The sequence below is a fragment of the Amaranthus tricolor genome, chromosome 1 (assembly GCF_026212465.1).
Source record: "Amaranthus tricolor cultivar Red isolate AtriRed21 chromosome 1, ASM2621246v1, whole genome shotgun sequence".
NCBI classification, from domain to species: Eukaryota; Viridiplantae; Streptophyta; class Magnoliopsida; order Caryophyllales; family Amaranthaceae; genus Amaranthus; species Amaranthus tricolor.
The window spans coordinates 42,731,185-42,744,088 of record NC_080047.1 but is presented as its reverse complement, the minus strand read 5'-3'; the positions used below and the strand labels follow the sequence as shown (position 1 = coordinate 42,744,088).

Sequence of the window (12,904 nt, the reverse complement as noted above, 5' to 3'; positions counted from 1 at the left end):
ATCAAGAATGATTTTACACCTGAAGAAGAGAAACAAGTTCGAAATGAGAATTCATGGGTATTCGAGAGATTCTGAAGCTAAAATTGATTTCTTGTTTAAGATTTTTTATAACTTAATTTAGATTCTTTTCTTGTTTGGTGGTATTTAAATTCCATTTGATGAAACAAAAGTAGTTTTTCATCATGTTTGTTTGTTTCAACAGTCTCTGTGCTTCTTCCCTCCCCTTTTTATAGATTAACTCTGTTTTCTTCTATAACATTCATGTTTTCTATTCAATACAAATTTTGTTCTTTATCCTACAAAAAAATTCTTTTGTGTGATTATAATTTCAGAAATTTGTTGTTCTTGAAGTTATTTCTCTCAGCTTCTTCCTAAAATTCAATAATATTGTAGAATTAATTGGGTTTTCTCATTATTTAGTTTCTTAAATTTTGATTTAAATTTAACTATTCAAGATAAACAAACAAATTAACATTAACAAATATTCAATTATTCAAAGAACATAAACAAAAAAAATCAAGAAACAACATTCTAACAAATTCAAGAATCAAGATTAAGAATAAAGATTAAGATTAAAATTAAAGATTACAAGATAAAGATTAAGATAAAGAGTGAAAATACCTAAAAAAAAAAAATCAAAATTTTGATTTTTTAGGGTTTTTGTGAAGAGAGGCTGTGAGCAGCCACAGCCCACAGCAGGCAACGAGCAGCAGCGGCAGGCAGACAGCATCCGTGAGCGTCTGAGGTGGCTCCGCGGGGTGAGGGCATGAGGCGGTGCGGTAGAAAACTGACCCCTAATTCCCAAAATTCAGAAATTTTATTTTTTAAAAAATTTTTTTAAAAAAATTCGCATAGGGCATGTGCCCGGGGAGGCCTATACATAGATCCACCCCTGGTTGATATTATAAATGTTTTGACAGTTGCAAATAACATTGTTAATAAATCTAACAAAGGATCTTTTATGAAAAGCAGTAATTACTTAAGACAATTGCTCATTTATCGTGTTTATTCAAAATAGATTCAACGATCCAATATTTACCCGACTTTGTAATCGAATTCGACTTAATCCGACTTTAAAATGCAATTAAATTTACATAAATTAATGCGGACACAAGACTCTATATTAAACCAACTCAAAACCCATGACCCGAAATCAACCCATGACCCGAATGAACACTTGTTCTTAAGCATACATACTGATTTTGACATTACCATAAAATACAAAGGAAAAAAATGACAACTAGAAATACAATTTCATTTATAGGTATAGGAAAAACAAACAATCAATCCCTTCATGTAATCTAAGACCAGTAGGATAATCTCTCCTACTTTAAGCAAGCTCTTTTTGCATTATTGACAAAATTCTTCAGAGCATAGCAAACCTAATATAATCTTTCTTTACACGATAATCCCAGCGGATAAAAACTTCGATGATTGAGCGATAGAATTATGAGCTTTTCAATCTTGGACTAGTTTTGGAGAAGTATCTTCTAAGAGCAAGCATTATAACCCAAGTACTCTTTGTAATCTTCTCTTTTATCATCAGAAGTAAGGCAGAGCTCAAAACAGTCTTCAAAATCTGCGCCTGTAAACCTTTATAATATCCCGATATTCCTTCATATTTCCAAATGTTGTAGAATACTTTCGAGATTGTTTTACGAGCTTTCTTTTGTGTTTCTGGCAGCTTCTCTTCTTCTGTCTCTGCTGCCTGAATCACAACTTTACACCTGCACAAAACTTAAACCATTTGATTTAAGGAAAATTATCAGGAATAATACAACCTTTTGCTTATTTTCCTACAATAATACCAATTTTTGATTAACCATGAATAATACTAACTTAGGGGTATTTCCCTAGAATATCCCTAACATGCTAAAAATCAAACTATAGAAGATTATATGACAAAAAAAATAGGAAATTAGTTGATAAACTAAAGTTGGTATTATTCTAGAAAAAAAAACCCCTAAGATAGTATTATTCATGGTTAATCAAAAATTGGTATATTGTAGCCTGTAGGGAAATTAATGAAAGACTGTATTATTATAGGTATTTTGTTCATGACCTATATTACTCGGATTCTATTACACACGTACTTGTGTCTGCCTATTGGCACCTTGACATTTCAACATGGGTATTTTTTTTAAGGAAATTCGCAGAATCATAAAAGTAGCGGTGGGAAGTTGTCAAAGGCTCACCTTGACACAACTACACGAGTTTGAGGACGACAATTCAACATGTTTTTTCAGGTGTCTGTTTTTGAGGAACAAAAGAACCACGTACCTAATTGCTGGATATGTCAAGCAGGTGGCAATAGTCTTGGAGAGAGCTCCCAGTAAAAATGCAGCAGAAGCAGATAGAGCTTGTGGGGATGAGTCCGACTTTCTGCTATTGGTTTTTAGGAGTCTGTTTTTGAGTTGATCAAAAATTGTGTACTAGCAAGACAAAACAAAGTCAGTTTTTTTAGCTGTTCGCTAGAAAGATCTATAACATGAAATTTACCAGACAAGGGTACAGGAGTTGAAATCACATACCTGGATAGACGGATTTGCGGTCAACAGAAGAGAGATGCCAAGTCCATCAAAGGAATCACTCCATTTGCCTTCAGTGAGGGTCTTCCAGAGCCCTTTAGACTTACCAAACTCGCTCGTTTGCATTTTGGATGATGCTGTATCTAAAGGCTGTAAACTCAAAGCAGAAATAAAGCAATCAGCCAAAGGTTCGATGCAATACAAGTAAAGGAGAGAGGAAAAAAATGCTTCATTTACTTTGGAATACTTAGATGTGACAGTTAAGTATAATCAAATTTCAGTTTTCCCTCTGACAAGAACATACCCTTGCTATATCGCCATATCCAACAAAAACCTTCACCTAAACTTTTTAGGTATGGAAAAATTAATTCTAAACAATCCCATCGTAGTTGATGAGACCATTGTAAGGTAGAAAACTTTTAGTATGCTTAACTAATAGGTTCATGTATTAAGTCTAGTTTAGTTGGAAAGTATGAATAGTTACGAGTTATGATTAGGTGAAAAACCAAAGGTTGTACTCATCATTTGTAAGAGAGTAATACCACATCAATAAAGAGATATACAAGCAAAATATTAAGTTCTCTTACTTTATCTCTCCTAGCATCTCACAAATTTTTCCTACTTCCCCTTCCAACAATTAGTATCAAGAGTCATAAGTTCAAGGCATAAATTCCACATATATCTGCAAAAAATACCCAAATACAAAAACCCCAAACACATGGCTTATGCATCTTCTACAAATAAGGACCTTCAACCAGAAATAATTCACATATTTGATGGAGAAAATTGTGATTTTTGGATGCTAATTAAAGATTAGCTTAAGAGACAAAGATTTATGGGAAGTAGTAGAAAACGCTTCGAAAGCCAAAGCAACATTTTCTCAGGTTGCTAACACCGTCAAGAAGTGCAGCTCCATCTGAGGAGATCATCTGTGACAAATACCATTTTTCTGAGAATGATTATTGCAATTTCATCAAAAGAAGCATGAGGTACTTTGCAAAGAGAGTTTCAAGGAAGTGGGAAAATCAAAACCATCATACTTACAACGTGAGACGAAATTATGAAAATCTAAGTAAGAGTCTAAGGAAAACATCAACAATTATTACACAAGACACAAATTTAATTAATCAAATGAAGATGTAAAGAGATTAAAATAAAGAAGTAGATGTTGTCAACAAAATCTTGAATCTCGTCGCAGAAGTAAATGATAGAGCACTGGTGTGATTGAAAGCACAAAGGTGGTTTGGCCACAAAAGCAAGAATGACAAGAAAGATTGAACGAAAGAACAAACACAAGTCTGGATTCAAATAGTGCAAAAACAAGGCCGCATCACCATATCGCGACCGTATCGTAAAGGTTTTTGAGTTTACAGCGGCTGAAATATTGGCCGAATTGATTGCGAAATCAAATCATCCATATTGGTCGTGAAATTTGTTTCGCGCCTGTTACTGCGACCGTATTTTTGCACTATAGTCTAGAAGGATCATTTTAGATCAGTCATAAAAGCAAGATGACGAGAAGCAAGAAGTCAAAAACATTTTCAAGTGTAATTCTGCAAAAGGAGGAAATGCAATTGGAAAAGAAAGGTAAGTTTCCTCCATTTGGAATTTGTAAGAGAACTAATCACCTAGAAAGTGATTGTAGAGGAATAGGTATGCCTCAATGCAACCATTGCAAGTGGTTTGGTCATACAAAGAAAGTTTGCAAAAGGAAGCGGAATCAAGAACAAGCACAAGCACAAGCACAAGTTTCAGAAGAAGTAGGTTGGTGTGCATGAAGATGGCCAAGAATTAACAAATAAATAGTTAATTGATAGTGGTTTCAATAACTACATGACTAAAAAATCATCCGATTTTTACTCAACTTTATACTTCAATTATCACATTAGGAATGTAGTTGTTAGATCAAGTTGCAAACGCACAATTGCAATAGAGACTTGCCAAGGAGTAAACCATATCAAGAATGTCTTGCAAAAGATTTTTCATTTTTTTTATTTCCTTCTAGATTCTTCATTACCTTGTCTTTTCTTCCTTTGTCAACTTAAACTTTGAGTGTTTTCTTTCTTCTGGTTTTTTCTTCTGTCAATTTTCCTGTTCTTGTTTTTCCAGCTTTCAGCTAGTTTATTTCATAAATTCTATCTCTTTTTTTTTAAATTCTTCTAGAGTTCTAGTTTTATCACATTGTTTTTTTTAGTTGAGAATAGGCTAGAAAATCCATACAAGTAAGGGGAATAGGGAATCAATCATTCGTGTGGGTGTTGAGAATCAAACCACTTAGTTTTTTATCACATTGTTATCAAAGAACACAAGAGAAAAACGATGTGGAACCCACAAAAGGGCACAATAAAACACAGAACAATTAGGCAAAATGCTTTAAAATGGGGTTTTAGGTACCCTCTAGTACCATTTTGCACTATATTAGTGGCATAGTGCAATGGAAAAAAATTTCGAATCTTTAAGCAATATATCAAATATACTTTTTTATAAGCATTTAAGCAAATAAGTGATCCTTGCCTACGAAAAGCTTGAGTTTTCACCTTGCGCTTAGCCTCTAGGCTCTCAGACCTCTATTTCTCGGTGTGCTTTGCGCCTTTTAAAACTAAGTATTTAACAAAGCCTTATTCTCCATTTGAATTCAAATTCTTTTTAATTAAAAGGTGTAACTTATATATAGAAGCTTCTAGACTAAGGTTAGATATGTAGTATAAACATTAGATAATTATGCAACAAACTAAAATTCAGTAGATTTTTGACATCATAGACCCCCTGGGAAAAAAAAAAAGGCCCGAGAGGCCTTCTAGATCAACATGTCATGAATGCATACGAAACTCAAGAAAATTAAAATAACGTAGCACATGATAACGGTTATTCATCAACTAGAAATATGAGAAATACCTGAGTAATAATACTGGTGCAAGCCCCTGCAGCAGCAGCAACAATCAAGTTTGCCACTGTGCCCATAGACTTAGAATTACTTCTCTTCAGGTAAAGCCTCTTTAGAAAGCTGTATCCATAAAAATAAACAAACTGTTGTATAACAGATTGCAAGTTCTTTGTCCCTAAACCCTGATATAGGGAAAGAACTTGACCATATTGTATGGCTTCCCATAAAAATCTGAAAGGTTCCTGTGGTACAACAAAGCAAAACTTTTAAGTAACTAATATAAATAAAAAAAAAGGAAATATGGCACCAAAAAAAGCATAGACCTAAATCAACTTATAGCTCATCATGCTCTTCTTTTATAGAAATACTTAAGTAATTAGACATTCATTAGTGATATCCAACTATGATAACTTAGGTCAAAGGGTCCAAGGGCATTATTGTCTTTTCACTATTATTAGTCTTTGTATTGTGTCGATTAGATTAGTTGTTATTCTTTGTAGTTGTCTCTTGGGGCTTAGGCTATATAAAGGGCCACCCTTTGTAATAATAATTAGCTTTGGAAATAATAAATATAAGGAAGTATCTTTTGGGAGTCATTGGGCAGACTCATATTGTCCAAACTATCAAGTTTCGGTTACGGGTCCGACTGATCTGTTACACCGACATGGAATGTCCCCATGACTTTAGTACAAAAAATCTTCCAACATTTAATTCAAAGACATAAGTCATAAATTATCGTCTAAATGATATGGAACCTGATCAAGCTACCATAATGGAAAATGCTAAAGAAGCAATCAACAACAATAATACTCTAGTGAAGGGTGAACTCGTGCAAAAGTATATATACCATTATACTATAGTGCGTGCTTGAGAGATTTGGAGATGAAAGCGTGATAACATGTATGTCTTGTCATCAAATTGATGCTACATTCGACTTTATATATGAGAACTTTATTGGTCAAAAGTTGCATCTATTTGGTGGTAGAAGGCATATTAAACGACAAAACTCGAATGACATGAGTTACTTTTAGCAAAAAATCACACAAAAGAAGGGGAGAAAACACATGTAGTGCAAACTCAATGACAATTTACCTGAGAATGATACAGGCACAAGTTAACAACTTTCTGAAATTCTGTTCATTGTGCAAAAATAGTTTCAAATGGTGTCTGAATTCGTTCATTTCCAGTCAGTTTATAGTATGGTCTTTCTAACAGCTCGAAGTAAAAATTTATAATGCCAGATTCTTTTCTATAGTTGATTTTGCACATCTACAAATTTGAGGATGTTTCTCTACAAAGTCAGGTTGGGAGTCTGGTTTTGCAAGCAGGTCTTGTAAAAAAAAAGCACCATATCTGGAAGTAGGTAGAGCTTGCAACCTTTGTGGATGATGAAATGTCCAAACGTCATTGGCAAAGAGATTTTGCAGTCATATTGTTGAATTTGGATGAAAGAAATGTTTTTTTTTCTTGGTAGTACATTGAAACATAGCATATATGACATGACCAACAACATTCACAAGAAAACATGAGGAACACGTTGATGGGTTTTAATTTAAAAACATTGGATAGAGAAATTTTTTTGGGTTTGAGAAGGGGAGAGGCACCAGAGCTTTAACCACCACTTTCCCTTCTCTCCCTTGCATGAGTCACAACCTCATTTCCTCTTTCTTTCCTTCTGATTCACTCCTCTTTCCACACACCCCTATCTCATCAAGCTCCTTCTTCCTCTCTCTAACCGCAATCTATCCTAACTCTTCATTCTCTCCAAATCCCATCATTCCTCTATAATCTAAAAATTTGACATCCATGTCATTACTTCAAATCTTGAGTATTTCAAAAGAAATCAAGCAACTCATTTTGTAAAACTGACAGGAAAAAGAAGAATGTCAACTATGACTTAAAAAAACATCAACTCTTTAACCAAATATCCTAGGTCCATTAGAAATCCGGTCCAAATTTTCCATAATATGGTGAATTGACATTTTATGGACACTGTCACCCTTTGCACAACATTGGACCGGTAAAGTTCTACAACAATTCAAAAGTCGTGGAAGAGGATACGTATGCAGATAAGAAGGCATGCGTAGAGCATAGTTCAAAATAAGATCACATTGCATAGCATAGAGCGCTTCGTAAAGGGTTTCAAATTAAAAAGAATCAAAGTTGCCCGCGTGGTAAAGGTGTAAAAAACGTGTTTTGTATTGTTTCAAGGGATATCTCACACTTTCGGCCAATAGTTACTCCCAATACCGCATCATCCTACATTCCTACCCGTAACCGTGACTACAACCGTTACCTTATTTTTGCACTATGGCGTAGAGTAATGTGATATTCACAAAGTTTTCACAACTTGATAAACCAATGTCTAAAATCTCCACAACTACAAAATTCACCTATGACATGTTCACTTGCGTTGATGGGAGCAAATCACCATACAACTATAAAAAGAGTGAATTGGAGGTAAGGAATTTGCATTTCATCAATGGTTTGCCAAGATGACAATGAGAAAAGTATATAAATGGGAAAGAATGGAAACCCTGAAAGAAAGAGGAGAATGAAGGAGAAAGAGATTTGGGTTGGGTAAGAGTTTGTAATTGGAAGTTCTTATTCATCAATGGTGGGTTCTCCATTATGGAGAGAGAGGACGAAGAGGGTGTAAAGAAAGACAGAAAATATGAAAGTGAAACAGAGAGAAAAAAGGTGGGTAGTGGAAAGGGTTATGATGGACAAATCTATGGTAAATAGCTCAATAATTCATGTCCACTTTTAATTTATGTGAAGTTCCATATGGCGTTTACTACCAAGAATTATTAAGAAATAATCTCTTTGTTATCACAAGGATGATAGTGCGTACATAAGTGATAATTACTTAAAGTAGTGTTTGACAACATAGAATTCATTTGAAAATAGGGAATTTAATTCTTGACAAATGACAGTTCCAGGCTACCACAAATCTTTTTATTGTTTCGATCTACATTTTGTAGTAGCGGAAGCTTAACTCCCAGAGTATTTTTTTTACTCATTAGTTGTGTTTCCCAAGAGCGCAATATGTCCTTTTCCCTTAAAGTTTTGTTATTTCACTACGCCTTTATGCATTGCTAGTCATTACTCATCTATATCTTAACAGAGAGGATATGCTAACTGCTGGAGAGAAGGCTCCAAAAACTTTTCTAATGTTCATTTGTCTCACATAGTCATGGGAGGCTCGGAGCATAGTGTAAAAATGGGATAATGGTCACAATCGTTGTAACACAATGATGATGCAGTAACGGGAGTGACGTGGTTATCGTAATGCCTAAATATTGGTCGAAAACATAAAATATCCCCTTGATACGGCTCAAAATGTGATTTTTACGCCTTCACAACACGAGAAATATCTCCTATTTTTTTAAAAACCTCAACAACGCGGCCGACGCAATGCAGTGCAGCCTTGATTTTACACCATGGATTAGAGGGACTTTTCGTACACCTCATCCTCCCATCTTTAGCTTGAGTTATTGTGATATGAAATTGAATAAATTGGGTGGTATAGATTAAAAAAAAAAAGTGGGGTAACTTTCGTGTGATGGAGGGAAAATAGATCTCTGATTCTCAGATATGCAGTAACTGATCCTACTTCAAAACCCCCAAAATTGAAATCAGCAAAAAAAATGTTGGAACAATTCATGCATGACCTTCTTGTTCATTCTATCAAACATAGAACAAATTTTGAAAGATCAGACCCAAATCAAACAACACCACAGAGCAACAGAAGCAATGAATTCAATTGGGCACAAAATCAAAACCAACAGGAATTCGGCAAAGAACTAGCATGAAACTGAAAACCCAGAAAAGATAAGAAAAATGGAAACCTGTATCTTTGTTGATGACGAGAACGAGCTTCAGCTTGATACTTGGTTTTACAAATGTCTAAAGGGTACAACACAGTGGTGCTAACCAAAGCACCAATGGCTCCAGATGTTGCCTCAATTAATGATGCGAAATTTAAAGCCATCTAGAGATACACATAAAACAAAAAGAACCCAAATGTTAGTTTATGAAAATTACATTAATCAAGAAAGAACATTCACAAAAAACAGAGAAAGTTGGAGGGCAGATGTGATTTGTGATTTGTGATTTGGGTTCGATGGAGAATGGAAGAAAATGAAGGGAATTGATTAAGAAGGACAAAGGAGTAGAGGCAATAGTATTAGAGTGACCCACCCAGTACCCACATGGTTTTGCTGTCATTTTCGCATCGTTTTCAGATTTGGAATTGTTTTTCCAGATTTTAGATGTTCTTCAATCACCACCAACGACTCCTATCTGGCTCATGGTCTTCTCAATAGTCATTCAATAATCTGAGGTTTGGATTCTAAACTTCTTTCTTTCCATTTTACGCCAAAATAATGCCCTAACGAAGCCAAATCTTACAAACATACTTCTTGAGGATTGCATTGTGTACTCGTTGAAGAGCAAATACCACTTGGATTCGATTTCATCAAGTCAGTCTATTTTAGAAGTGTTCATTCGGATTATCGGGTCGATTTTGGGTCAGATATTTCGGGTTGGTTCAAAATTGAATCTTGTGTTCATGTTTGGTTTTGACATAATTGTGACGTTCGATTATAAAGTCGGGGGAATACCAGATCATCGAGTCTATTTGAACACCTTTACATATAATAAAAACTATTTCACTTCTTTTTTGTCTTTATTTGTTAATTATTATATAGCCATTTTTTTTTTTATCATAATCCTACTTTGGATTATTGTCTAATAATCTAATATTTTTCATACATTTGCCCACAACATACTATATTATTAGTAATGTGTAATAATAAGGTATATTGGTAGCAAATTAAGTCAAATATTGGATTATTCACATCGAACTAAAGGTAAAAATTAAATTATTAAAAAATAATCTAATGATGAGATTATTTGCAACAACGAGCGTTAATGTTAATTTTTCCTTTATTATAAAATTTTTTGTTTACCCCTCTCCCTTCAAAATTCTCTCATCTCCTTTCTTTCTGTATTATTTACCATATTTATCATTCATACTATACTCAAATCTATGCAACAAAACTCACACCATAATACCAATGAGCATCTTATATTATTTGGCATAATTTTGTCTGATCAATACTTATATGTGTAACCTCTCTATTATAATTGATGGTAAAATAATCTTATTAGTTTATAGATCAAAGTTGATTTCCAGTAAAACGTTATATTCACCTAAAATAATCGATATATCTCGTGTTGTTTATATTTAATTATTACACTTGACAAAAAAATCATTTGCATTCTGGTTATATATCACTTCTCTTTTTTCAATCACTATAGAAACAATGAGTTCCCAACCAAGATTGAAATCGATTTATGATAGGGTTAGATAATAAACCAACCTTGTAGAAAATAACAGTTAATATTTAGAGTTTTTTACTAATAACTTCCTATTATTAAGGAAGATTATTAGGGTATTTTTAGGATTAGGTTATTTTTAGGAAAGCTAGTTTTTTCTTTAAGTTATTTTTTGTATAATCAGAGCTTATTATTTCTTTTCTTAGTAATGTGAATATAATTCTAAAAATCAGAAATCTCTCTTGAGTTCTATTTTTCATGGTATCAGAGTTGATAGTTCGATCAAAATTTTAAAATGGCAGGTCCGAAAAAAATGGTGTTCCTACCTTAACTGATTACTTTTACATGCGAACTAGACAGGGGTTCAAATGTGAGGGGGGTGTTGGGATGGGTTATCTCACATCGACAAATTGAAAATGGTGTCCACGCTTTATAAGTTATTGGAGACCTTTTTCCCATAGCCATATGGTTTTGGGATGGTAAGTATCTCCTTGGCTTATAAAGTGTGTGCACCTCGTGTCTCCTCGTTAATATGTTGGTATTCATAATAAGTCCAGCCTAATTTATCAAACCTCATACCGACCAAATGCATAGGTAGATTTAATTATTGTTGGCAAGCTAATGGTGGTAGCTACGTAATCGTTTTATCGACCAAAAAACATTTGATAACTATAAAGTCGATTCTACCGACCAAAGAACTTTTCGCCATGGAGTCAAACCTAGTTTGAGTTATTAGGATCTATCATGTATCCTTAAATTGACTTTTCCTTTCACAATGTTTACATGATGCCTTATTACTAGCCCTTTGATTATGTTAAGAGAACCTAAGGCTCAAATCCTAATCTTTTTATTCTTGCTTGCTTATCTTAGTGGTTCTTTTTTTTTTTGTGCTTGCTTGCCCTTACCCTTACTTATCTGTTTGCCTCTCTTTCTTAATCCTTTTTACCTTACAGCATTACACCAGCTCAAATCTAACAGACCTTGTGAAGATGACCCTTACTTGATATAATACTCGTAGAGAATAATTTGTTTTTATAAATTTCTTTTGCATAAAAGGGTTTTAGAAAATTTCATGATGACCAACTAAAATATGTTTATAAAATATCCTTCATCATCCAACATAGAAATAAAATAACGTTTTATCAATAATGGGAACATGATAACATTTATTAAGCTCTAATATCAAACTAGAAGTCAAAGATGAACTAATAGTCCCAATTGTCATAACATCAAATTTTGCTTAATCTCCAATGTGCACTTCTACCCCACTCTTAGCAAGTTTTGTACTCCTTTCTAGTCGAAAATTTGAAAAATATAAGCTTTATTGACAAAAAAAATTAAAAAAAAGGTTCGAGGAAACTTTGTTCCAAAAATAAGCACTTGTTGCTCCAATGCTAGGTTTGGAGTTTGTTCGCTGTTAATAACAACAAACAATTGAGTAGGTTAAAAATAATCAAGTGTTTGTTCGTTGTTAGTAAGAGCGCACAAGGATTTTGGTCAAAAAGATAAATGGATTGTTCGCTGTTTTAAACAGTGAACCAAGTAAGAAATCTGTTTGGAGTAGTTTATAATATTCCAAGAGTATCCAATACCATGTAAGACCATGACACATGTCTCTAATTTGTTATTGTTCAGCTTTGTTATGTACTCGGCTTTCTTCCCTTTTCAGTAAAATTATACATTCTTCCTCTATTTTCTCTATTACAAAAAACAACAAAACTCATATAAACAATGGTGAAATCAATCTCTAAAATTTAAGTGAGAGAAAAAAAATCGCAGCAATTTTAATTAGGTTAATAGACACAGAAATTATATCACTTCAATTTATAACCATTAAGAACAAAACGACCATTATCAACCCACAATTACAACCTCCATTGTCAAAACTCTAAATCCACTACTATAGCTTAAACATCTTTTTGCTCATTTCCTTTCCTATCAATCAACTCACTCAAAGACTCATCCTTTGATATGAAGGTCAACACTTTTTTCACTCATTTGTGATCATTATCTCACCAAAGTTCCACAACAAAAACCTAATATTGTAACACCCCGTAATTTATCGGGATTGAAAATAAATAAAATATAATAAAATAGAGTATAATAAAATAAAATAAATAAGTAATATTGAATTATACTATTATACATA

General features: G+C 33.5%; 1 pseudogene; it reads right to left on the bottom strand.

The window, feature by feature from the left end:
- Nucleotides 1-978: 978 nt before the first annotated feature.
- Nucleotides 979-9,805, bottom strand: LOC130823194 (peroxisomal adenine nucleotide carrier 1-like; annotated as a pseudogene).
- Nucleotides 9,806-12,904: the final 3,099 nt, after the last annotated feature.